The sequence below is a fragment of the Hypanus sabinus genome, chromosome 22 (genome assembly GCF_030144855.1).
Source record: "Hypanus sabinus isolate sHypSab1 chromosome 22, sHypSab1.hap1, whole genome shotgun sequence".
NCBI classification, from domain to species: Eukaryota; Metazoa; Chordata; class Chondrichthyes; order Myliobatiformes; family Dasyatidae; genus Hypanus; species Hypanus sabinus.
In genome coordinates, this window is record NC_082727.1 from 13,430,808 (window position 1) to 13,456,292 (window position 25,485).

The 25,485-nt window shown below is 39.6% G+C and overlaps 1 protein-coding gene and 1 pseudogene across 8 annotated transcripts in view; one reads left to right on the forward strand and one right to left on the reverse strand.

Moving 5' to 3' along the window:
- Positions 1–25,485, reverse strand: part of LOC132379342 (metal transporter CNNM4-like) — a 115,912-nt gene that overhangs the window by 74,760 nt on the left and 15,667 nt on the right. The gene's annotated exons all lie outside the window — the stretch shown is intronic.
- LOC132379343 (DBIRD complex subunit ZNF326-like) lies at positions 20,191–25,026 on the forward strand (annotated as a pseudogene).

The window sequence follows — 25,485 nt, forward strand, 5'->3', positions numbered from 1 at the left end:
AAGAAAAATTGCAAAGCACAAGATTCTTGCGCACAGTGGTCATTACAAATTAGAGGGAACATTGGCTGAATGCCCAAGTTAGTGTGGCCTTTCATTGGTTCTGTTATGGTTATTATTTTATTATGGATTTATTGATTATTATAATGAGTCTCAGGGTTATATATGTACTTTGATAATGAACTTGCTTTGAATTTTTGAAGTCTGAACTTTGAATCAACATAGAACCATTCAATTTGATGTGCATTTGAATTTTCATGCACCTTGTTTCATTTCCCATTGATAACTTTTGAAAGTAGAAAAACATTTTGCCCTAATGAATGAGATATAATTGAGATGTTAATTACATGCCATTATAAATACCACTCATTAACCTGTTTCTCTATTCAATCTATTGGATTGAAATTGGATCAGCAAATTTACTGATGATACAAAGATTGGAGGTGCAGTGGACAGTGAGGAAGGTTTTCAAAGCTTGCAGAGGGATCTGGACCAGCTGGAAAAATGGGCTGAAAAATAGCAGATGGAGTTTAATACAGACAAATGTGAGGTATTGCACTTTGGAAGGAAAAACCAAGGTAGAACATACAAGGTAAATGGTAGGGCACTGAGGAGTGCAGCAGAACAGAGGGATCTAGGAATGCAAAAATTCCCTAAAAGTGGCGTCACAGGTAGATAGGGTAGTAAAGAGAGCTTTTGGTACAGAGAAAGGTTGAATAGGTTAGAACTTTATTCCCTGGAGCATAGAATAAGGGGAGACTTGATAGAGATATACAAAATTATGATGGGTCTAGATAGAGTGAATGCAAGCAGGCTTTTTCCACTGAGGCTAGGGGAGAAAAAAACCAGAGGACATGGGTTAAGGGTGAAGCGGGAGAAGTTTAAAGGGAACATTAGGGGGGCGGCTTCTTCACACAGAGAGTGGTGGGAGTGTGGAATGAGCTGCCGGATGAAGTGGTAAATGTGGGCTCACTTTTAAAATTGAAGAAAAACTTGGACAGGTACATGGATGAGAGGTGTATGAAAGGATATGAGCCAGGTGCAGGTCAGTGGGACTAGGCAGAAAAATGGCTCGGCACAGCCAAGAAGGGCCAAAAGGCCTGTTTCTGTGCTGTAATGTTCTATGGTTCTATCATACTTTCAGGAAAACTGCTGTAAATTCTATGATAAAAAGTGACAAGTACATTTTTAAAATAACTGGTATTTTAACTTTTACCTAGTTACATGATCTTTTTCATCAGGTTAATTCTGATTTCTGTGGAATACTTTGAATTGTTAAATATCAGTCCAACTTTTACTAACTGGTTTGTTGTACAGTAAATCTTTCAAATTGATTGTTACTCAGTCTGCTTGATGACAGTACTGTTGCTGCATTCTGTACCTGCCCAACAGAAGGCAACAAATTGCAAGTCATCTCTGGAAACTAAAATCTACTGTACATGCCTCATGTTAAATTCAGATTTCTTGCAAACAACAAGACATAAGCAACAGTGAAGGAGATTCATTTGTACTGTAACAGAGTTCTGTGGTTGCATACATTTCCTCTCCAGAAGTGAGCAAAGATTTTTGTTTATATTTTTAATGTACAACATTTAGTTCTTAAAAGCTATTATTAAAATTCAAAGACCCTATCTATATATAATGCCATGATTCCATAGCTCCCATCACTAAGCAGGGCATTGTGATGTTGCAAGTACTGAAGCTGCCTTCCAGTTCTAGCAACTCATGTTCATCTCTGATATCCCGTTTCTATGTGGAGTTTGTACTGTATTCATCAACGTCCCCTTCCCTCTCCTAAACGTTACATCCCAAAAAAAAACATGTGGTCATTAAGGTAACTGGCTATTGTAAATGATCCCAGGTCTAGGTGGGTGCTAGGGCAATCAGAGACTGTGCATGCAACAAGGAACTAAGTGGGAGAATGTAATTAATGAGATAACTCTAAGAGACCAGGCTGAATGGCTTCTTCTGCACTATAAGAATGTATGATAGCATAGTGGTTTAACCTTGTGACACCGCCTCCCCATTTTAAAATATCATTTAAACAACATCCTTCATCTGTGGGCAATCATTTCCTTTTTAAGGCATTCTATTGCAATTAGTAAAGGTTTACTTTTTATAGTTTCTATCTATTAAGTTTTCTGTCTGAATCTACAACTTCAACACTTGCATTATAAGAATCTCAATTTCTTAAATAATCCAAGGCTTTGCCCTGCTATTTTACACGTGGATTAATTCTTTTACATGTGGGTTTCCAAGATGAATCTGAATTGTGCCTTTATTTATTGTTTATAGCATTGTAACAGGACATCAGATTTGGTTATTTTGAAGGAAAAGTTTTACTCCTATAATGAACTCGCTGCATTTGCTCTTCATCATCCTCTCCTAACATTGGTCTCTCCCGTTTTGGCAGCTCTACTGTATCAGTGAGCTGCTCGTTGATTGGAGGAGCTGGCTGGGGTGTCGAAGGAGCCAGCTGGCAGGCTGGAGGAGCTGGATTGAATTTGGAGGAACTGAACACATTGCTGCCTCCTACTCAAAGGCATCGGAGTTGGTAGGCGAAGATGGCGTACAGTGCAACTGTGAGTGGCCGTCTTGGATGTTTCTCTTGTGATTGCAAGACTCTGTTGGACATTGATATCGGAAGATGCCACAAGCCTGTTTCCCTTGTTTGGTGGTAAGAAAGTTGGCAGAGGAGCCTCAGTTGTAGCGAGGATTAGGCCTCAAGCCGCAGGCTTGCCTGCTGCTGCAGTCCAGGTGAGGAAATGTTGGAGGTAGTAAAGCATGGGGTCCACGCTTAGTTGGAGGCTGCCCTCTCATGTTGGTGCTGCTCTTCCCAGTGTTCAATTGGTGGAATGACAAGCTGGATTGTTGGTAATATGCCATCAATTTGCAGGACATGTCACTCGGGGTCTTGGACTATACACATGTGTTTTTGTGTGACTGGTGCTTTTGTTTGCTATTTTGAATGTGTTGTGTATGTTTTGTACCTTGGCCCTGCAGGAAAGTTGTTTCATTCAGCTGTATCCATGTATGGTTGAATGATAATTAAACTTGATTTAATTTGTAACTGCTTAGTCTTTGACTGCCCATGAGAAAGAAACATAATTTATCTATTTTCTTCCATTTCTTCAATTTCAATTTCAGCTCTGGATTTATATGTTTTTCTTCTTTTCAATTTTCTTCCACTTGTCTCAAATTTACTTGATCAGACCTCCCACTAGCTTAACCGCTTGACATTGCTTATTTAACCAGTATCAATTGTCTATCTTAAAGAATTCCATGAGTCATTTGGCAACCTATTTTTGGTCCAAGTAATTTCAGATGTCTCCACTGGATGCATCTCTCCCTTTTCTTTTGAATGTATTAAAACAGCAGTTCATCTTTCCTTCTTCAAACATTAAAAAGTAATTTCTCAATAATAATGTTGACCTGTCTGCTGTTTGTTTCATAAATATTGTTTCTAAACTTGCCTATTCTCATCTGAATGCATTTTCTTTCCCTAATAGTACCTTAATGCCTTATACACCTTAAGATTTCCTCTTAAAAAAAACACCTTTCTTGCTTGTAAAAACCCACATTTCTTCAGTTATTCCATATTACTCAACCCATTGATTTGGGCGAACTGACGAGCCTAATCCAGAGAAATTCTACACCGGCATAGGCTGGTAATCAAAAGATATAGATCTATTATGATTGGTAAAAATGCAACATAAGGAAACTATTTTCAAACCCAGCGAGTTGTTGTGATCTGAAATGCATCATCAGGAGGGTGGGGGAATGGATGAGCGAACAGTTAGAACAAAAGTAGGCCATTTGAATGAACTCAGCTATGGCAATGCTAATGTTCTGCATGACAAAAAACAGTATTCACCCCTTTTTACCTGTCCTATTATCATAAGCTTCGAGACTTTAAACAAAAATCTTCTATTATATAAAAATTAATGTTTGGAATAACTCAAGGATATAAGTAAAACATGGAAATAGATCAAGCAACTAATCGAAAATTAAATCATGAAGGAGAAGTTTGGTGGATGAAGCAAACGATTTCTTAAGTGGACAAAATGCAGTATTTGAGGTTAAAGCAAAGAACTGTTTGCAGAGTTATGCACCTGCTGGGGTAAACATTCATAGCAACAGTTTGACAAAGCAGTCATATAGGCTGATGGATGTATTAGCAATGAACGAAGGCCAAATGGATGCCTTTCATTTTGCTGCAGTCATTGGGCTACTTAATAGTTTAACCACTTCAGTGCTTGGTATCAAACAAAGCTTATGAATATACCAGAAGAGAGATAGAAAGAAAGTTCTTGGCATCTATGTGAAAATTGTAAATCAAAGAAACTGCAGGATGCTGGAAATCCAAAATATATAAAGAAGATACTGAAAATACTCATCAGTAAAACAAGAAATAGAGTTCAGCAAGTGGTAGCGAATATGACACTGGGGTGGATAGGACAAAGGGACCGTCTCCCATAGGAGAAAGCCAGGAGACGACCGAGGAACAGAGGTCAATCTAATTCCCCTTCACCAACAGCCAGATAAATAAATATGGCTGAATTTGTTCTCACATTGAACAAATTCTCAATTCCACTCAGTTTCTCCAGATCAAAACTGTCGCTTTGGGAACTAGCAACTGTCTCTTTGTGGGATACAGCAATATTTCAGTCACATTTAGGACACTTACCTAAACTTGTTTTTTTTAGTGCACTGGTTTAGTAGGCACATAAATTCAAAGTATGCTAAATAATATAAGCATTTCTGAATATCTGAAATGAAAACAAGAAGATGCCATAATGGTTGGGGTAGGGGGAGGGAGAGATAGTCTGCAAGCAATTGGAAAAAAGTGAACAAAGGAGGGCCATAAATTGAGATATTGGCATATTTCTTTCTGATTCTGACAGCTTTCTTGTATATGTCTGGTTTTATGAGACAGCGCTCCTTGGACCAAGCATAATGCTCACTTAAAGGAAATAACAGAGGCAGACAGAGATGATCAAGACCCATTTTAAAAGCAAAAATTTATAATTCCATGATAAATGTTCACACTTACACAACTAAAATATCTTATAAACATCTCATGGTAATTATACTCCTTGGATTGCTGGGAAACCATTAGGAATGGAAATAATCTATAGATGCATATATATGTACTATTACAGTACATCACTATCTCCAGACAATCTACACCTTCATTTCAAAATGTGAACCCCTACATTCAAGTTCAAGTTTAATTATTATACAACCATAATACAGTAATATCCTTGAGTACAGCTAAACAGAAGTGTTACTCCTGAGCCAAAGTGCAAAACACAGAACCAACAGTCACACACAGCACAAGGCACATATACCACATATAAGATGGCCACACAAAAAATAAATATAGCCCAAGTCCCTGAGTGACATGTCCAGAAAATCGATGGTGTATGTGTTGTCAGCAAGAACAAGCCCTCAGCAGTCTGCAAACAAACGCATGCATGCACGCAATCCAGCTTGTCTTCCACCGAGCAAACACTGGAGAGCATGACTGACAGGAAGGGTCATCCACTAAATGAGCACGGACACCACACATCTCTTCTCCCGGACACCTGCCACAGACAAACCTGCAGCATGTGGCCTAGTCCTTGCTACAACCAAGAACAACCAGCTCCCCTGCTGTCGGTCTCATCTGTAAACCAGTAAACTGGACTTGCAGTATTTTACATTATCAATGTCGAAGAGGCTCACAAGAAAAAAAATCAAATTACCACAAAACTCCTCCCCATCTTTGTGACCTTGTTCAGAGCTGCAGAACACCTCCAGTTTGGCCCCTTCTGAACAATTAAAATCTTGTATTGCCATACTGCCGGAACCTAGATCTTTTGTTATCTAGGCCTAAGATTCTTTTCCTAAGCTTTCCCAACTCTTTATCCATTAAGAAATTTGCTAAAAGCTCTGTGATCAAAATTTTAAATAGTTGTGCTGAAATCTCCTTTAGGTCATTGTCAATGTTTGCCTAATGTCACAGTTGAAGTGCCCGAGACCAGAAGACCTGGTGGTATTTTAATACATTAACAAGGAGCTTTAACTACAGAGTTTCAAATTACATATTAAGGATATCTCACAACAATACTGACTCTTCAGGATATGTGAACTTGACTTAAAAGATTACTTTTGCTTGAATGACTAACATTCTCTTGGAAAAAAGAAAGTTAGAGTGATGGCTAAATTCATTAATATTATATTAAGCAACAGAAGAGTAGAGAGAATCCTTGACCACATCTCATCTATTTCTCACTCCTCTGCTTTCACCCCTTCTCTCAGACAGGGCACACAGGAAGTGCTTCCCTGCTCCTCCCCTTCCACCCCTCCAGCCTCTGCATTCAGAATATTATCTTTCACAATTTCTACTGGCTCCAACAAGTTAGCAGATTCATTTTCAGAAAGTACTGAACTAAACAACTAACATTATGTTGTAATTCTCAACACAAATTCATGCTACAGGGGTTTCTTTTAAAAAAAAGTGCTCCCCATCAGTGGGGGGGGGGGAAAGATTCATTACAACATTGAACTATTGTGTAAGGGACTGCTAAAGGAATTTCACTAAACTCGATTAATTATAAACCAGGAAATCCATATTTGTTTCTCGAGATCATTCTGTTTATAAGTTCCCAAACATTGGAAAGTTAGGAAAATCACATCACAGGAAATCTTTGCTAGTTACTATTAACCCATGAGTAATTGAAACTAATGATTAAAGTTAACTTAGATTCAAAAGGGAACAGAATAATACCTTAACTAAAAAACAAAGCCACACAAAATTCAAAATCAATTGCATCATTCTTGAATAGCTCTTTCAGCTTTAATAACTAGTTTGATAAATACAGGCTCGGTTTTTTTTAAAATCAATATCATCAAGGTTCTTGCAAGTTCTATAAACCGGCAGCATTGTAAAATTGTCCCATGATTAGGCAGGGATTAAGTTGGGGGATTGCGGGACGGTGCAGTTTGAAGGGCCAGAAAGGCCTACTCCCTGCTGTATCTCAATAAATAAATAAAATCAGTCCCAAAACAAAAGGCTTAAACGTTTATCAAAACATTTAACATTCACGTTTCCTGTGATTTTTCATGGTGAATCAGTCAATCAAAAATTGGCAGCACCCTCTAGCAGAATTCAAAATTACAGTGAAGTACAAATACAATACAGCAGCATCATGGATGTGCAGATTGAGACAATACATAAAACATACTTTTACAAGACAGCAAAGAAAAAGAGAAAAAAAATGTTCAATGTAGAGCAAAAAGACAATAGTGTTCTGCTAATGAGGTAGGATTAGGGTTTTGCAGTCTGTTCAAGAACATGTTAGTTGTGTGAAACTAGCTGTTCCTGAAGCTGGTGATGTGGGAATTCAGACTTCTGTACTTCCTGCTTGACAGTAGCAAGATAGTGAGGATCCTTGATGACAGATGCCACTTTCTTGACTCAGGACCTCATGTAGGTGCTTTTGGTGGTGGGGAGGCCCGGTGTCCATTACACTCTGCATCGGACAGGAAAAGCTCTTCACATCAGTTCTCATTTTCAAATGCGACAGGTAGTTTAAAACAGTCTGATAGACATATATATTATAAAATCAAACTAGTCTATACCTGTGAAACAATTAAATGTTTCAGTTGAGCTTTTAAGGTTATTGCCAGTTAACTCTTTGGAGGAGAAGTAGAAAATGCTTATTGTTATTTGTGCATAATAAAATTATAACCTGAAGAACTATAACACAATCTTATTAATCTGCACAACCTAGGATTTTGTGGAATGGCTTGCTCGGCAAAGAATTGGTCCCATCACCACACTCCTCTCTCTTGCTCAGCCAAACAAGCAGGCGCTAATAAATTCACGTTGCCCAAGTTCTTTCTGTACATTTACAATGAACACCAAGACTATATTCCACTGCATTCTCAAGACTCAAGCCAATTCGTAGTTGTGTTATCTGTGGAATGGTGTGGAAGCATTGGGCCAATGCTCAACCTCTCCATCTACTGGTTTGTGCCCAGTTGCCTCACAGTTACTTTTAAGCAACAGGAAACGTGGATTCACTGGGGTGGTTGGGGGGTGGGGGGGTGGCGGATATCATCAGTAAGCCACAGGAATGAGCGATGGTCCATCCCTCACTCTTTTCCATCATCTATATTAACAGTAAGCACCCCACAAGAAGTTAGGACAAATTTTAGATTGTAGGTTTTAATTCACAAGAGATGATGAATAAACCTACTAAAAATATTGTGTGAAACAAGAAACCCATTAAAGATGCAACAGAAAGGCTCCTGGGATCCTAGCAGCCTCAAAGAACATTGGATTGGGAGGGGGAGGGGTGGTGGAATGCTGAACAGCATCTGGCCAAGATACAAAACAATGCAGTAAATAGCAACGACCTGCAGAAAATACAGCAAGTTCATCAGTCACTGACTGTGGAAACTGAGCACAAACGTAGGATCCTCCCATCATATTCAGTCCTTGATACAAATTCAACAACAATATCATTGGGATAAATTCACATTTTGTAAAAGAACACATAGCAGCTTGCCAATCAATTCAATTATTTTCCCTAGCAAGAAGCAGAACCATCTTTAACGTTGTCCAACTAATGTCAATTAAAATCATTTGGAGGCCAATCCACAATTTGCAACTTAGCGCGAACTCAAACATTACACATGAATCATACAGCTGCACTGTTATCACCAAACAGAAGGAAGAGTTACTTCCTAAAAAAATGCTTCATGCAATGGATAATGCTTGCACAGCTGCTGAGAAACTGTTCATAAAAGTAGTTATAACTCAGACCATCTCTGAATTAAAATTTGCAATCGGCATTTGACCCTATGTACAAGACAACAGACACTTGCATAGGCCAACCAACCAACCACATCTTTTTGTTCATTGTGAGGAAGATTGTTAATACACTTGTATAAATGTCCCTTAAATAAACTTGCATTTTCTTCAAGGATGCAAACAAGAAATTATTAATATCCCCATTCAGTTATTAAATCATTTCATAACTGAAACATCCAGCTACTAAGAATACTTTCCAAATTTTTCTGCATTCTCTCAATGATGATCTGTTGTGTGATGAATCTCAAAGAAGCTTCTTTTATTTCCTCCACTCTATAATAGAAACTAAATTCCTACGAGGAATGTTGAGCTTTTATACAACATCTGCAACTTGGTTCAATACCCCAGAGCAAACTAGTTCTTTAAAATAAGGCAGAGACTATTAATCATTACCACTCAAGGTGCAACAGCAGTCCCTTTGCTATCAATTGAATCATTCTTAACCTAACACACACTCATAATGGCAACTATTCTTTCTAGCTAATACACTTAGGTACTGTTCATCTGTGTTTCATACAAGTTAAAGAATTAGCCTGAATATTTTCTGATTAAACATAAATACCGAACCAATAGCTGACCAAGTTCATTAAATAATAGGGACCATCCCTAGGTAGTTTAGTGTGTCATTTTCCCTGATAACCAAGCAAAATATTTATAGTTTATATTACATGGTTGGAAGCAGTTAAATAGCAGCTGCCCATGGAAATCTTATGAGCCTTTTAGCAGCAAAATTTCTGTCATTTGGTGGAAGCTGAAAACTGGCATCTAAAGTTTAGAATAGAAAAGACTGAACTGAAGGATGCCCCTTTAGCACAAAGGAGGAATTTCTTTAACCAGAGGGTGATGAACCTATGGAATTCATTGTCACAGTTGGCTGTGGAGTCCAAAGAATTGGGTATATTTAAAGTGAAAGTTGATAGGTTTATGATTAATAAGGGCATCAAAGGTTACAAGGGAGAACTGGGTTGAGAGGGAAAATAAATCAGCCATGATGAAATGGTGGATCATAGACTCGGTGGGCTGAATGGCCTAATTCTGCCCCTATGTCTGTTGGTGATATGATGTTGTACAGCTCTGAAGAAGATGCTTAGCAATAATCAAGACATATCACATTGTTAGGAATGGACTTGTACAGAAATTTTAGGGTTTTATGTGAATTTCAAGGACAGGTTTCTCAGCTAAATATCACTGAACCAGTTTTTGATGTAAATTTGAGGGCATCTTTCCACATTTAACTGCATAAATCAAACACCAGAGGTTGTTTTCCTATTTACCCCAGAATAACAATGAAAACCTCACCCTTATTCTTCATGCAAAGTACATGCATCAACTATTGCTAAAGCAAATCATAAAGTATATAATTTAATTTTATTAATAAAACTTTGCTTCACGTGACAGAGCACATAAATTTGATCACATAATCCAAGTGTACTATTTTTAGCATGATAGCAGGGCAGTTGGTTAAAATGCTGAGTAACCAAGTTATACAAACCAGAAAAATTCCAACCTCAAATTCTCCCCTCTCTGTAGAGTTGGTTCACCTCAAGTCACATTAAGAAAATTGGCAATAGCTAACTAGCAATGCCTGCCGGAAAGATACGTGGCTCAATATTGGACAACAAGCTTATTCTGGTTACAGCCTTCCAAATAGAAGATGATCCATTTATCCCTAGTGCTTTTTCAGCCATTGACTAATGTAAAGGGGTTAATTGGGACACATTGGAACCAGTACATTTTGGTCCAAGTAAGAGGCTGTCCCTATTAGCCAAGGTTTCATTGAAATAGTTAGAAAGAGAAATAAAAAGCCAAACTGTTGTTTAACTGAGTATCAAATTATGCATTTAAATAGAATACAGAACAAATTAGAACACTAATACTACGACTACAGTATATTAGTTCCTAATAGTTATTGGAATTCATCCAGTGTACACTGTTCTGTTCTTTTTATTGACAGTAAATGAACAAAATTAGCGCAGACACCTAGTGCAGATAATGAACTGCCTTCAAACACTGCTTTCGATAATCGCATCCTCCAAATCTTCATTTTCATTATAGAATTCAAGATTATTGTTGTTACCTTCAAAATCTTCATAGTTCCTAACTTGTTGAAGTAGTGAAATAGTAAAATGTAGTAAATAGTAAAGAGTACTAAAGAGTAGTAAAGTAGTAAATAGTAAAAAAGTAGTGAAACCGTAGAAACGGTTTGCCAACAATCTCCTGTTCCAATTAAGTGGCATAGTATCCCAAATAAACGAAGCGAATCCTGGCTACTTTCTCAATCAGCTTCTGTTCTTTAAAAGTTGTTCCAAATAAACGGCTGCTCTGATTAGCTAATGGCCCAGGTAACTGTACTCAGTTCAAGCTATTACCTCTAGTACTCATGGAATCTTACAGTGTTTAATAATCTCTTATCTGCCATCTTACCAAAGATATTTGGAACATCAGCTCAACAAAATCTTATTATTAAGCTACCCCGGTAGTTACAACTCAAAAGATTCCAACAGATTTGTCAAAATAAAATATTCCTTTCACAATCGGCAGTGTCCATTCTGATTATTTGTAAAATATCCCATTGTTGCCACCACCTTAATAACAGATTTTGCTAATTTTCCTACAGCTATAACAAAAATTCCTCTCCAAATCTTTATCAGATCCATAAACCATCAAACAGAATGAGGACTGCAGAGTTGATGGGAAAAATCAGGGGAAGAAAAAGCAAATTAAGATTTCATCTGATTATAGAGTTCTGTGAAATGTTCTTAAATATTTCAGTCAGTTGATTTTACTGCGATAAACTTTACTTTTTTAAATGTTTATTAAAATTATCTCTGCATAGAAATGGTGAATATTCTAGAATACTAAATGAGTATGAAGAGGATGCTGCCAAAACTTCAGTAGAAATGCAGGGAGCTGGGCTGAAAACTAAACAGGAGCGACTGTTTACTGTAACAGTCACTTGATCCAGATTTAATGCCTCCTGGATGCTGAAGAAAGTGAGGATGCAGTCTTGCCATATATTTCAATTTTCCTTTGATACTGAAGATGTGGCTTAACATGGGAAAGTAGCAGATATAATACATTTCTACAAAAAGATTGCAAGAGGATGCCAGGCAACTGTGAGCCAGTTGAACCTTGCGAGGAATCTTTTGGAAGCACTAATCAAGGAAAACATCAAAGGAAAAGTCTGAGTTAATAGGTGAACACAGGATCAATTTATTAATGACAAATTTTGCTTGAATAATCAGACTAAATAAGGTAACAGAGAAGTTTGATAAAGGGAATGCAAGTTTTTTAAGACACTGACAAACTCAATCCAAGATGGTTAGCAAAGCGAATCCCATTAAAAGTTAACAGAATGGGCAGGCAGTTGTTATTTAATAGAGGAACAATGTGCTTTTATAGAAAAACAGGGGAAGACAATACAAATTAAACAACAAATTTCTAAAAGGAATGAAGGACAAAATATTATGGTTGCATTGAATTAACTTTATTTCTTAAATCCTTCACATACATGAGTAAAAATTACGTTTAAAATGAGTAAAATTACGTAATTACATTACATTTCCATCTGAATGTGCAAATTATAGTAATTTTTAATAAATAGTACGTAGTAAGATATACCAGAGAACAGTCAATAGAGCTTAGAAATACAACTGCATCAGTGTGAATTAATCAGTCTGATAGCCTGGTGGAAGAAGCTGTCCCGGAGCTTGCTTGTCCTGGCTTTAAAGCTGCGGTACCGTTTCCCGGATGGCAACAGCTGGAACAGTTTGTGGTTTGGGTGACTCAGGTCCCCAGTGATCCTTCTTGCCCTTTTACACACCAGATGTGCTGGGCTGTCTGCACCACTCTCTGCAGAGACCTGTGATTGAGGGAGGTACACTTCCCATACCAGGCAAAGATACAGCCAGTCAGGATGCTCTCAACTGTGCCCCTGTAGAAAGTCCTTAGGATTTGGGGACTCGTGCCAAATTTCAACCGTCTGAGGTAAAAGAGGTGCTGTTGTGCATTTTCCACCACACAGCCGGTATGTACAGACCAAGTGAGTCCTCGGTAATGTGTATACCGAGGAACTTAAAGCTGTTCACCATCTCAACCCCAGATTCATTGATGTCAATAGTGATGAGCCCATCTCCAACCCTCCTGTAGTCCACAACCAGCTCCATTGTTTCTGTGACATTGAGAGAGAAGTTATTTTCTTGACAGCACTGTGTCAGGGTGATGACTTCTTGCCTGTAGGCTGCCTCATTGTTATTTGAGATAAAGCCAGTCAATGTAATATCATCTGCAAATTTAATAAGTGGTTGGGAGCTGTGGGTGGCAACACAGTCATGGGTGTACAGTGAGTAAAGGAGGGGTTTTAGGACACAGCCCTGGAGGGCTCCTGTGTTGAGGGCCAGAGGTGAGGGAACCCACTCTTACTACCTGCCGGTGATCTGACAGGGTCCAGGATCTAGCTGTACGAGGTACGGTGAAGGCCGAGATCTCTGAGCTTCTTGTAAAGCTTGGAGGAAATTATGGCATTGAATGCTGAACTGTAGTCCAAGAACAGCATTCTCACAAAAACATCCCTCTTCTCCTGGTGTGTAAGGACAGTGTGTGGAGCTGTGGCTATTGAGTCATCTGTCAATCAGTTGTGTTGGTTGGTGAACTGTAGGGGTCTAGTGTGGGTGGTAGCAAGCAGCATATGTAGTCCTAGCCAGCCGCTCAAAGCATTTGCCTATTACTGAGGTGAGTGCAACAGGATGCCACCTGAAGAATATGGTTAGAAAAATCCATATAATCATAGAGGTAAAAAACAGAGGTCATTTTGAATGTTGTTAAATGGCTATTTCTATATTGCCAGACGTAATATGTGCTCAGTAACCCCAGTTAATGTAATTCAGAAACAGAGTGGAAGAAATAAAATTCAATATTCAGTTACAGTCTTCTTTCAGTTGGCAGATTTCTATTGGCAAGCAAGAGTTGTAATTCTACAATTGCATCAAATTACAAATACTCAAACTACAGACATTGCAAATAATACTTCTGATTCTATTTCCATACATCATTCACACTGAATCTTCTTTTAGTAGTATCATTTGAATTGCCAGTGGCTGGAGAATAACGGTGGTCAGACAAACTCTGAACAGATTATAATCATTTCTGAATAAAAAATAACAGCAAAATTCAGATGATAGTCAGAGGCTTTTTCCCAGGGCTGAAATGGTTGCCACAAGAGGATGCAGGTTTAAGGTGTTGGGGAGTAGATACAGAGATGTTAGGGGTAAATTTTTTTACCCACGGTGGTGAGTGCGTGGAATGGGCTGCCAGCAACGACAGTGGAGGTGGATAAGATAGGGTCTTTTAAGAAGCTTTTAGATAGGTACATGGAGCTTAGAAAAATAGAGAGCTATAGGTAAGCTTAGTAATTTCTAAGGTAGGGACATGTTCGGCACAACTTTGTGACCCGAAAGGCCTGTATTGTGCTGTAGGTTTTCTATGTTTCTATGAAACAATGTCATTTAGTTCACATTTATTAAAGCAATAAACAAAAGAAATAAATGTGTAACATCTGTTCTTGGCTTCAGATTTACACAAAAATATTACATCACTATCGTATTGCTTCTGACAAATGCAGTACTTAGTGGAACTGAGCCATGCAAACCAGTAAAGTCAAAGCAAGAACAATGTTCCCTGATCACCATTAACCTTCTCTTTCCTAGCCACTATCATGGTCTGGAGCAGACTGTTCTCAGCTTTAAATTAAATTCGACCCAATCCCATATCTGCACCTTTGCACCTGTACAACACATCACGACCTTGCCTCATCAAATGCTGACAAAACTGTCCCTCATGATTTTGCTATCTCAATCTCGCAATTTCTGTGATCTTCTGGATACCCTCTCAACTTCCACAAATTTCAGCTCATTCCACACACTGCTGCCCTAACATAAACCAATAAACACCAACCACTCCAATTCACTCACTACCCCTTTCCCACTGTCTTAATGATCAGTAAGCTTGACTATAATTCTTCTCCCCACAACCCAAGTGCTTAATTTTCGCCACCTACTGGCCTTGCTACTTGCTATCCTACTTCCTCCAGCAAGTACTACAGCACTTTTATAGCAATACACTCCTCCATATTTTTTGTATTCCCACCCCTAGAAGCTGCTTCAGCTGGTACCCAAGTGCTAACTTTTGTATTTTACTTCCCTTGTCATCCCACTCTCCTTTAAAGGGCACGTTCAAATGTTGTTCCAGATTTCCTGAATCTGCTCTATCATTCTACACCTTTTCCCTCTTTTACCAAGATTTTGAATATCTCTCTAAATTTCTCTTTCATTAGCCCAGTGTTATTCTTGATTACAACCCTGTGAAGAGTCTTCAGACATTTTGCCCTGATAAAAGGAGCTATATAGAAGAACATTGTTATTACTGAATCTCTCCTTTAATAGTATGAAGTGAAAGATTAATCAGCAGAGCTCCCATTCTGACTCATCCGTATGGACACAGAGTTTGAATGATTACCCCCATAGTCAAATAACTTGTTTATTACCAAATACACAAGATCAGGCAGTGCAGGGAGACAATAACATGCAAGACCATCACATACTAGGTTATGAAATCAAGGGTCCATTTCATCACACTAAGGGGTCATCCAGTACTATTATAACAGCAGGGTAAAGCTGGTGGTATGTACTTTCAGGCTTATGTGTTTTCTGCCCAATAGGAGGAGGAGACAGAGAGAATGTTGTGGATTCAGAATGGGAGCTTTGGCTGATTAATCTTTTCCCTCCCTTCTATTACCTCATGCTAACAGCACAAGGTAGACAGCAAAAATAACTTCCTTTCATATAACACCTTTTAACATGGCAGCAGTGAAATAATGATTTAAAGACAAAAGAGTTCAAATTAGGACAAAAAGTAAGCACAATAAGCCCAAGAAATCATGTGTCAAGGGTTGGATATAAAGGGAAACATATGGCTTGCATAGAGAACTGAAAACTAGGTGCCCATAAGGAGTACTTAGTTTGTGAATAACAAGTAACTTAAAATTTAGGAGGGGAAAGAGGATACATCACTGAAAGACATTAAATCATAAAGCACTATAAAAGCATGTTAAGGGAAAGAGGGTAACCAGGGAAAAAGGGCCCATTGGGACCAAAAAGGCAATTTGCAGGTTGAACAGGTGAGTATTAAACGAGTGTAAAGAAAACTCTCATGGTTATTTTTTTTAATCTTTGCATTGGAGAGGGTCCAGAGGAGGTTCACAAGAATGATTCCAGGAATGAAAGGGTTAATGTATGATGAGTATTTGATGGCTTTGGTTGTGTACTTACTGGTGTTTAGGAGACTGGGCAAGTCTAGGACCAGAGGGCACAACACAGAACACAAGAACATCATGTCAGAACAGAGATGATGAGAGTTGATCTTAGCCCGAATGTGATGAATCTGTGGAATTCATTGCCACAGATGTCTGTGGAGACTAAGTTATTGTGTATATTTAAAGCAGAGGTTGTCAGGTTCTTGATTAGTCAGGGTGTCAAAGGTTACGGGAAGAAGGCAGGAAAAAGGGGCTGAGAAAAATAATATATCAGCCATTACAGAATGACACAGAAGACTTGATGGGCTGTGGTCTTATTCTAGTCCTATGTCTTATGGCTGTGGTGCAAGTTCTGAAGCCAATGACTATCTCCTTTGTCATACTGACATTGAGAAAGAGGTTACTTGCCTGGCACCAGGCCTCAAGATGTTCCAACTCCTCTCAGCAGGCCATCTCATCACAGCTGGTGATGAGCTCCACTACTGCTGTGTCAACAGCACACTTGACACTGTGATTACCTGGTTGTTTGGCCGTGCATCATGAGTGTACAACAGTGGGTTCAACACACAGCCCCTGCAGGGCACCTGGATTGAGGGTGATGGGGAGGGAGGAGCGACTGTGCATCCTGATTATCTGAGGTCTAATAAGTCCAACACCCAGTTGCACAGTGCTGGATTAGACTGAGGAGCAGTTCATCAATGTCAGTGGGACAATAATCTTGAATGCCAAAACTAAACCCAGAAACATCATTCTGACAGAAGTGTCCTTATCTTCCAGGTGTGTCAAAGCATCCCAGTTATATACAAGATTTGGCAAAACTGATCTCCTTAGGTACAGCTTTTTTTAAAAAACTTATTCAATGGATAGGAATTCTACTGCACACTATATTTGCCCCCATGCTGTATGTCTCTTTATTTAGATGGCAGTTAAAATTCAATCATGTTGTTGTGGATCTGGCATTATATAAGGCAGGGGTCACCAATCCTTTATTTGCACCACGGACAGGCTTAATATTGACAACATTCTTGCGGAATGGCCGACGGGGGAGGGTGGGGGTGTTAAACACGACCAGAATACAGCGATACACAAAGGAGGTTCCTTATGTCCAGTCTATTCCGCAATTTAGTTTACATGGCTACCAGCACTTGCTTCTGTCCCGCTTGCTCACGTTTTTTCTGCTCAAAAAACACAACGGGTTTGTCTTTAAGTGCAGGGTGCTTGGACTCAAGGTACCGAAGCAGTTTTGAGGGCTTCATTGCCTCATTAGCCAGCCTCCCGCCCGCCTGCCACCAGACACCTTGGTCAGGTGCAGCTGGTCGTGGGTGGGAGTGAGAGGACAGTTAAGGGCTGGAGGTCCCCGTGCTGGGGCCACGGCAGTCACAGTCCGGAGAGAGCCACCGACCAAGAGAGGCGTGCGACAGGGTGTGCCCCCCTCCCCCCCGCGTAGGTAGGATCTATCAGCTGACAAAAGTTCGGCTCGAGGGATGACTTTCAGTAGATCACAGCAAGGTAGCTGCTCTGCTACTTACGAAACCCTGAGCCCAAATTAGGTCGTCCAAATATTTTAGCACCGGGTTCCCCACGAACATTCGGTGTGCTAAACAGGTTTAGAGGCGGCGCCCATCCCTCTGCACTCCAGACCAGTATCATCGGCACTTCTCGCCGGCCGCATGAGGCCTCCCTGGCGCGAGGGTATCACTGCGTTTAGGTGGCTGATGACCTCGTGTGGGTAATGACTTCACATTTGTTCAACAGTGGGCGCGACAGGGAATGAGGAAAGGTGCAGCTGACTCATATTGTTTCATATTGCCGAATCACATTGTTTCCTCGCGGCCCGGTAGCACACGCTTTGCGGCCCGGTACCGGTCCACAGACCGGTGGTTGGGGATCACTGATAGAAGGGTCAGGCTGATGACAATCCTTCTTCCAGAATAATATCAAAGAAGCACAGGGTTTTTTTTTGTAAAAACAATCCAGTAGTTTTGTGGTCACCACTATTGATGCTAGCTTTTCTTCCACAGCTTTATTTATTTGCATAAATTTAAATTACTCAGCCACATAAAGAATTTAAACTCATGTCTTCAGCTCAACGACCCACAGGATGTTAGTCCAGTAACTTAAACAGTTTTACAATACCCCATTTTACCTACTACAGAGTGCACAAGGCTATAATACACAACTCCCATAATAAAGAGCAAAACAGAATGTTGCTTCAACGCTAAATATTCTTTAAATACTCTAGGATTATTTCATTCCATACTTTTGAATTATCACAGAAGAGTACATGAAGATGATAAAAATGTGGAAAAGCTTTATGTAAGACTATCACTGTAACTGCCACATTAATAGTTAACCCATCAGGTCCAAGAGCAGAAGCCTTAGCTGAGAAAAGATCAGAGCCTATGGGTAGGGTAATTCACAAACATAATCCATTTCCCTTGCAGTTGTTGGTATTAATCCACAGTTCAATCTCCTGATTTACTAAAAATTTCCAATTGCCCCACACTATCTCTGTGTCTAAACTGACACCAACAATAAACAAGGGAGACTTCAGAAACAAATGGGATCTGGCCCTTCGCACCCTCCTCACAGGCAGAAGCAATAGTGAAAGAGAAAGCTGGCAATGAAGTGACAGGGTGCTGGAAAACATGCTCAATAAAGTAAAAGAGAGAAACACAAAGGACAACAGATTCCTGGTCCATTTTGAAATTAAAATGAGTTTACAATAAGCCAAAAAAAGGCTGTGCCCAGTAAGATCAGCTTTGCTAATTCTTGAAGGGAATACTACTGAGATGTGACTTAAAAATTTAATTTTGTTTACATGCTATTAATGGATAACAAAGTTAGAATGTAACCAAATGGAAATATAATCTGCCTCAGTCAAGTAAATACTTAGCCAGATTAAAATTTCAGGTAAATAAGATCTAGTTAAGGTTTCATCATCTGAAGAAAGATGAAATTCAGATGGTATAATCTTCCCTGACTAGTGATCCTGAATAAATTGATAGAAAACCACACCAGGTGTGGACAAGATACGCATGTAGCCCAGAGAAAGGGCAAAATGTTCACCATGAAGAAAAGCAATTCAACAGTGCAAATGAATCCATGATCATTTTTTCCTGGCACTCACCCATGTGATTTATTCACTTCAAATTTACAGCTTTCAACAGCGAGAATTGAACTCTAATTCCAGGTTAGTCACTGTTACCTGGACTAGCAATCTAGAAGTAGAGTTCAAGTCCAGCATGGGAAAGCCTCACTGCAGAAAGCTCAATTGAGGCATCAACCAAATTACATTACATAGAGCCACTCTATCCACCCGTTACAATACTATTCATGGAGACTTGTTCTGCCTCCAGATAAAGGTCCACAATTTCAGCTTATGGTCGAACTGTTTGAATGAACTGGGCAGGCAAAGAAATCAGTTTCTGGCTTCTCACTGCTATCTTGTGATTCTATTAAAATAGCTGTTTGAGGAGTTCAACGAAGACAAAATGTTATTCACCATACATGACACTTATTGACTGGATTCACATGTGAAGAATGGCCTTAATGTCAAGTTATCAGGAGGGGCTTTACCTCAGAACCAGATCAATGCAAGAATGGAGTAGCTGAAGCATTGTTATTACATACAAAAGAATATACAATAACAAATCTATTAAAACACTGCAACGATTGTGTAAACATTTTGAGAAATGTGGTTTTTAGAGCATTCATCCCTCCAACAGAACTACAAACTTCACATTGCAATGATGATGTTAATTCCACCACCTGATGCTTTGGACTGAGGAGTACATCTGTTTTTGTTTTGTGAATCTTTGAAGATACATTACACATTAACTGAATGCCAAATTAAATATATGCAATATCAAAGTGGCAAACAATGTAATTTAACCACTCTTACTGCTGTAATCATAGCAACATAGAAAATTTCTAATAACACATATTTTTTTGAATGTCTGCTAAAGTTTTGACAATTTAAGAATCTGAAAGATCAATCCACATTTTTCTTTATTGTTGTTATTCATGAAGCAGACAATCATGAATACTCTACAGCAGGAGAATGTTGAATGGACATACATTAAATGACTACTGAAGAAAGTCTAGGACCATGTAATTGCAACATGATAAGAGACCCTAATGAATCTATACCAGTTCCTAGTGGTAAAATTTGGCCCTTCATTTTTCTTTCATTTCTCCATAGCTGACACAGTTGAACATTTGATAGCTCTGGCCTGTACTTGCAGCTGAGAAGAATGATCAGGGATTTCATTGAAACCTATTGAATACTGAAAAGCCTAGATAGAGTGGATAAATCAGCCATATTGGAATGAGGGAGAAACTTAATGAACTGAATCGCTTTATTTATGGTCTTCTGGACAAGCCGATTGCCCTCAGGTGCTTCTCCAGTTCCCTAGTTATAAACCTTTTAAAAAATTTTCTTCTAAGTAGAAAGTGTGAAATCTTCATAATGCTTATAGTATGCTTTCGTGACATGCTAAAGGAGATACATATGTGTTAAGATTGCTAATACCACCTCCACCTATGGGGGCATATTATCAACAAAGACATTCTAACCAGAGTCAATCAAAATGACTGGCAATTCAGATACTATGTTATCTCTCTAATCCATTTATATTGACAAAGGGATAAACATATATAGCAGTTTTGATATTTACAGCTGGTCCATGAGCCAGTCCTCATCAGGGGATCAGAAGTGGAAAGGGTCATCAATTTTAAATTCCTCAGCACTATCATTTCAGAGGATTAGTCCTGGGCCAAGCATATGCCATTACAAAGAAAGCACAGCAGCATCTCTACTTCCTTAGGAGTTTGCAAAGATTCAGCATGACAGCTAAAGCTTTGACAAGCTTCTACGAATGTGTGGTGGAGAGTTTATTGAGTGGTTGCATTATGGCCTGATACAGAAACACCAGTGCCCTTCAATGGAAAACTCTGCAATAAGTAATGGAAACGGCTCAGTCCATCACAGGTAAAGGCCTCCTCACCACTGAGTACATCTGTACGGAGTGCTATTGCAGGAAAGCAATGTCCATCATCAGGGACGCCACCCCCGCTCTCCCACCACCACCCTGCCATGCTCTCTTTTCTATACTGCCATCAGGAAGAAGATATAGGAGCCTCAGAACACACTCCACCACGTTCAGGAACAGTTACTATCTCACCAGTGTAATGTATTATGTGAGTATGTGAATATATTACAGACAGCCATGGACGGCCTAAGAGGCAGCAACCGCAACTGGGGCATGAGCGGCAACGACGGCATCAGAGGCTCGAACCGGGGCTGGAGCTCCACCGACTCGGACAGGCTGTGAGGTGGATCGGAATGGTTCAACAGTGGCACCAGCAGCAATTGGAACAGCCGGGATAACTGGAAATCAGGTATGATGAGTGGTGACTACGATCGAAGCTCTTATGGGAGCTCCAGGTCTTACCAGGAATCCTATTCTAATAGGAATGAGAGCTGTCAGATGTAGATATGTACTCAATATCTGGGCATAATCAGTCATACAACAGAGGTGGGTTTGCGCCAAATTTTGCATGAGACATGAAAAGGAAAGGGATACAAATCAACAAAGCTGCAATAAAGAAACAGAAACTGGCAGCTGCTGAAAAAATACTCAAAGCGGCTGCCAAGGCAGCTAACCAGGCTAACAATGGAGAATCTAAGACTCCTGCATCAGGTACAGATCAGGAACTGAAGGACGAAGATTTTACTAAAGATGCATATGAACCAGATGCATATGAATGCTTTCACAAAAATGCGGGTAAAAAGAAACCTGATACTGAAGATGAAGAGGAGAAAAAGAAACTTGAGGCAAGAAGAGAGAAGCAACGCCGCAGGTGTGAGAAGAACACTGAAAAGTATGGAGAGGATTACCGGAATGCATTTACATGCTTTGTAAGTTTCGAACTACGGAGGAGCAAGAGATTGAGGCTCACCTGGAAACTCCATACCATAAAGAAACTCTGGATTTCATTGTAAAGAACATTCAGTTTGACAAAGGAGCTGCAGATTTTCTTCATGAATCTATGGTGAACAAGAATAAGAAAAATGCAGCTCGTAAACAACTGCAACAGCAGGAACAAAAGGAGCCGGCACAGAAGCTTTCCAAGGATGTTTTGATGGCTGTTTCTTCAGATGATCAAATGAAAAAGGTTGAAACTGTTCAGTGTGCTGTCTGCAACACCTATATTCCTTTTCTCTTTCACTCTGTACAGCAGCATTTGAAGTCTAATGAACATATCAATAGCAAGAAGAATTATCATGACCAAGTTAGAAGGGAGAGTCTCCTCACAGCCAGTAGCATGCTGAACAACCCAACTGTAAAGGCTAAATTTGAGCTCTTCCTTAAGGGTGAGAATCCTTTTGAAAATCTGCAAGAGCAGCTGCCAACATCCACAACTCTACTGACTCCTGAAAGTAATGCTCAAGTACATGACAAGCTAAAGTACAAGCAAATAAAGCAAAAGAGCTACTATGAAAGACATACAAGACAGTTACCAGATCTGCGTATAGGTGAAAATGTCAGAATACAGAGAGGAGACACTTGGCAGCCAGCTGTGGTTGTGAACAGACATCAGCAACCAAGATCCTTCATAGTTCGCACGCCGGATGGAAAAGTCTACAGGAGGAACAGGAAGCATCTGCTGAAGACAGGTGAGAGGGTGTTTCCACGTACAGATGCACAGGACATTTCCACGGATACAGACATGGAAACACATGACACCAAGAGTGAAGGGCGTGACGAAACCACATGACGCAATGACGGTGAAAGTTCGGCACAGACAGACTGAGGTGGAAATGCAGACACCGAGGTTACTCGAGAGACTGACTCTGAAGGACAAGCACAGTCACAGTTCTATCGCACAAGGTCTGGGAGACAAGTCAAACTTCCAGCCAGATACAGAGACTAGATCTACCTACAGTCTCGCACAGTTTGAGACAAAATCACACGTTTATTCACCAGACTTCCATTTTACAAAACCCCCGCATTCTGGCGTCATACGCACTCTGACCTACGAATACTCACATAATACATTACAACCAGGTTCTTGAACCAGAGGAGGTAACTTCACTCGTCCCATAAGTGAACTGTTCCTCAAACTATGGACTCATTTTCAAAAGCTCTTCATCTCGTGTTCTTGATATTTATTACTTCTTTATTATTATTATTTTCTCTTTTGTATTTGCACAGTTTATTGCCTTTTGCTCATTGGTTGTTTGTCCCCCTCGTAAGGCGTGGTCTTTCATTGCTTCTATTGTGTTTCTTGGATTTACTGTGCATGCTTACAAGAAAACAAATCTCAGGGTTGTATTTGATGACATCTATGTACTTTGATAATAAACCTAGTTTGAATTTTGGAGTTCAAAACTATCTCGTAATGCAAGATAGGTTGTTCATTTATACTGTGGAACCACTCCCACAGAGAATGATTCTTAATCCTTCTCCTAACCAACTTCCTTGATTTTGTTACTGAAATAATTAAGATTTATTCCACATGAAATTGTGAAACATAGCTTCCAGTCACAATTTTTACACTTTGCAAATTCCAAATCACAGATACAAGGCAAGCAAGGTTAACCACTTCTTATTTTTCCCAAGAGGCACTTTAGCAATCAAACTATTCTTTCAACTGAAAACTGCCACAAAAGAGACAACGTAGTCTAGAACCTCTGTACATTTCATATTACTGCACATACAGTCAACCCTCCTTATCCGTGGGGGATTGGTTCTGGGACTCCTCACAGATACCAAAATTCGCGGATGTTTAAGTCCCTTATTCAACCTGTCTTAATACAGTGGATCTTAGGACCCAGTGGAACCCCTGATCTTATTTAACCTTTCTCAGTGCAATAGCATTAAGACCTGGCGCCAGAGCTCTGAATGCGCAGTGTTTCTGTTCACGAAAATAATCACGATCGCGATTGAAAATAAAGTGGGAATAATAAAGTGATCGGAAAGAGGTGAAACGCCATCGGTCATTGGAAAAGCGTTAGGCTACGTCAGTAAACGATTGGAACAATTTTAAAAGATAAAGTGAGAAAAGCCCTGCCCCGATGAAAGCTACAATTATTACTACATAGCGTAATGCAGTGGTTTAATTGTTGGGGTTTTGGGTTTTTGATCCTCCACATCAACCCGGCGCGGTGGACAGCGCACTCAGGAGCGATCTGTCCCGAATCCCGAGAACTTCCGCTCCCGAGCCCGGTACTGAAACGTACGTTCTTAAGTGTTTTATATGCATAGAAAGGTAAAATATATACTATATACTAAGACAAACGTTTGACTAACTGACGCTAAATAATACTGGATATACCTGTTCCAACTTACTTACTAAGAGAACTTCCGATTTTTTTCAATCCCGATCCAAGATAACCCACGCACATCCTCCCATATACTTTAAATCATCTCTAAATTACTTATAATACCCAATACAATGTAAATGCTGTGAAATGGTTGTTATACTGCATTGATAAGGGAATAATGACAAGAAAAAAAAGTCTGTACATGTTTGAACAAGAGCACTTCCGGGTTTTTGCGATTCGCGGTTGGTTGAATTCGTGCATGCAGAATCCGCGAATAAGGAGGGCCGACTGTACATCCACTGTGAGAAGTGACTGAACAACTAAGTACGACCCTTCAGAGGATGTGCCCCTAACACATTTGGCCATGGTAGTGTAGCAGTTAGCACAATGCTATTACAGTCAGAATATGGATTTCAATTCCAACATCCTCTATAAGTAGTTTGTATATCCCTGCAAATTCGTGAATTTCCTCTGGGTGTTCTGGTTTTCTCCCACAGTCCAAAGATGTACCGATTAGTAGGTTAATTGGTTATTGTAAATTGTCCTGTGATCAGGCTAGGGTTAAACCGGTGGGTTGCTGGGCGATGCAGCACACTGGGTCGGAAGGGCCTATTCCACACTGTATCTCTAAACAAAATAAAATAGAACAGTGAAGAACTGGAGGCTTACAAATATGTTAGTAGCCATGATAAGGTATAAGTAAAATGGTATATCCAACGAATGGAATAACTATTCTGTTATTCCTCATCTCTGATCCACTCTCCCACTGGGATAATCTAGGACTGGAGAGCTCACACTCAGAATACAAGGAAATCCCTTTACAACAGATGAGGAGGATATTTTTAAATCAGTTTGCAGTGAATCTATGGAATTCATTGCCAAGTCACTGGGTATATTTAAAGCAGATTAGATCACCCCTCATTCTTCTGAATTCCAGTGAATATAGGTCCAGAGCCATCAAACATTCTTCGTATGACAAGCCAT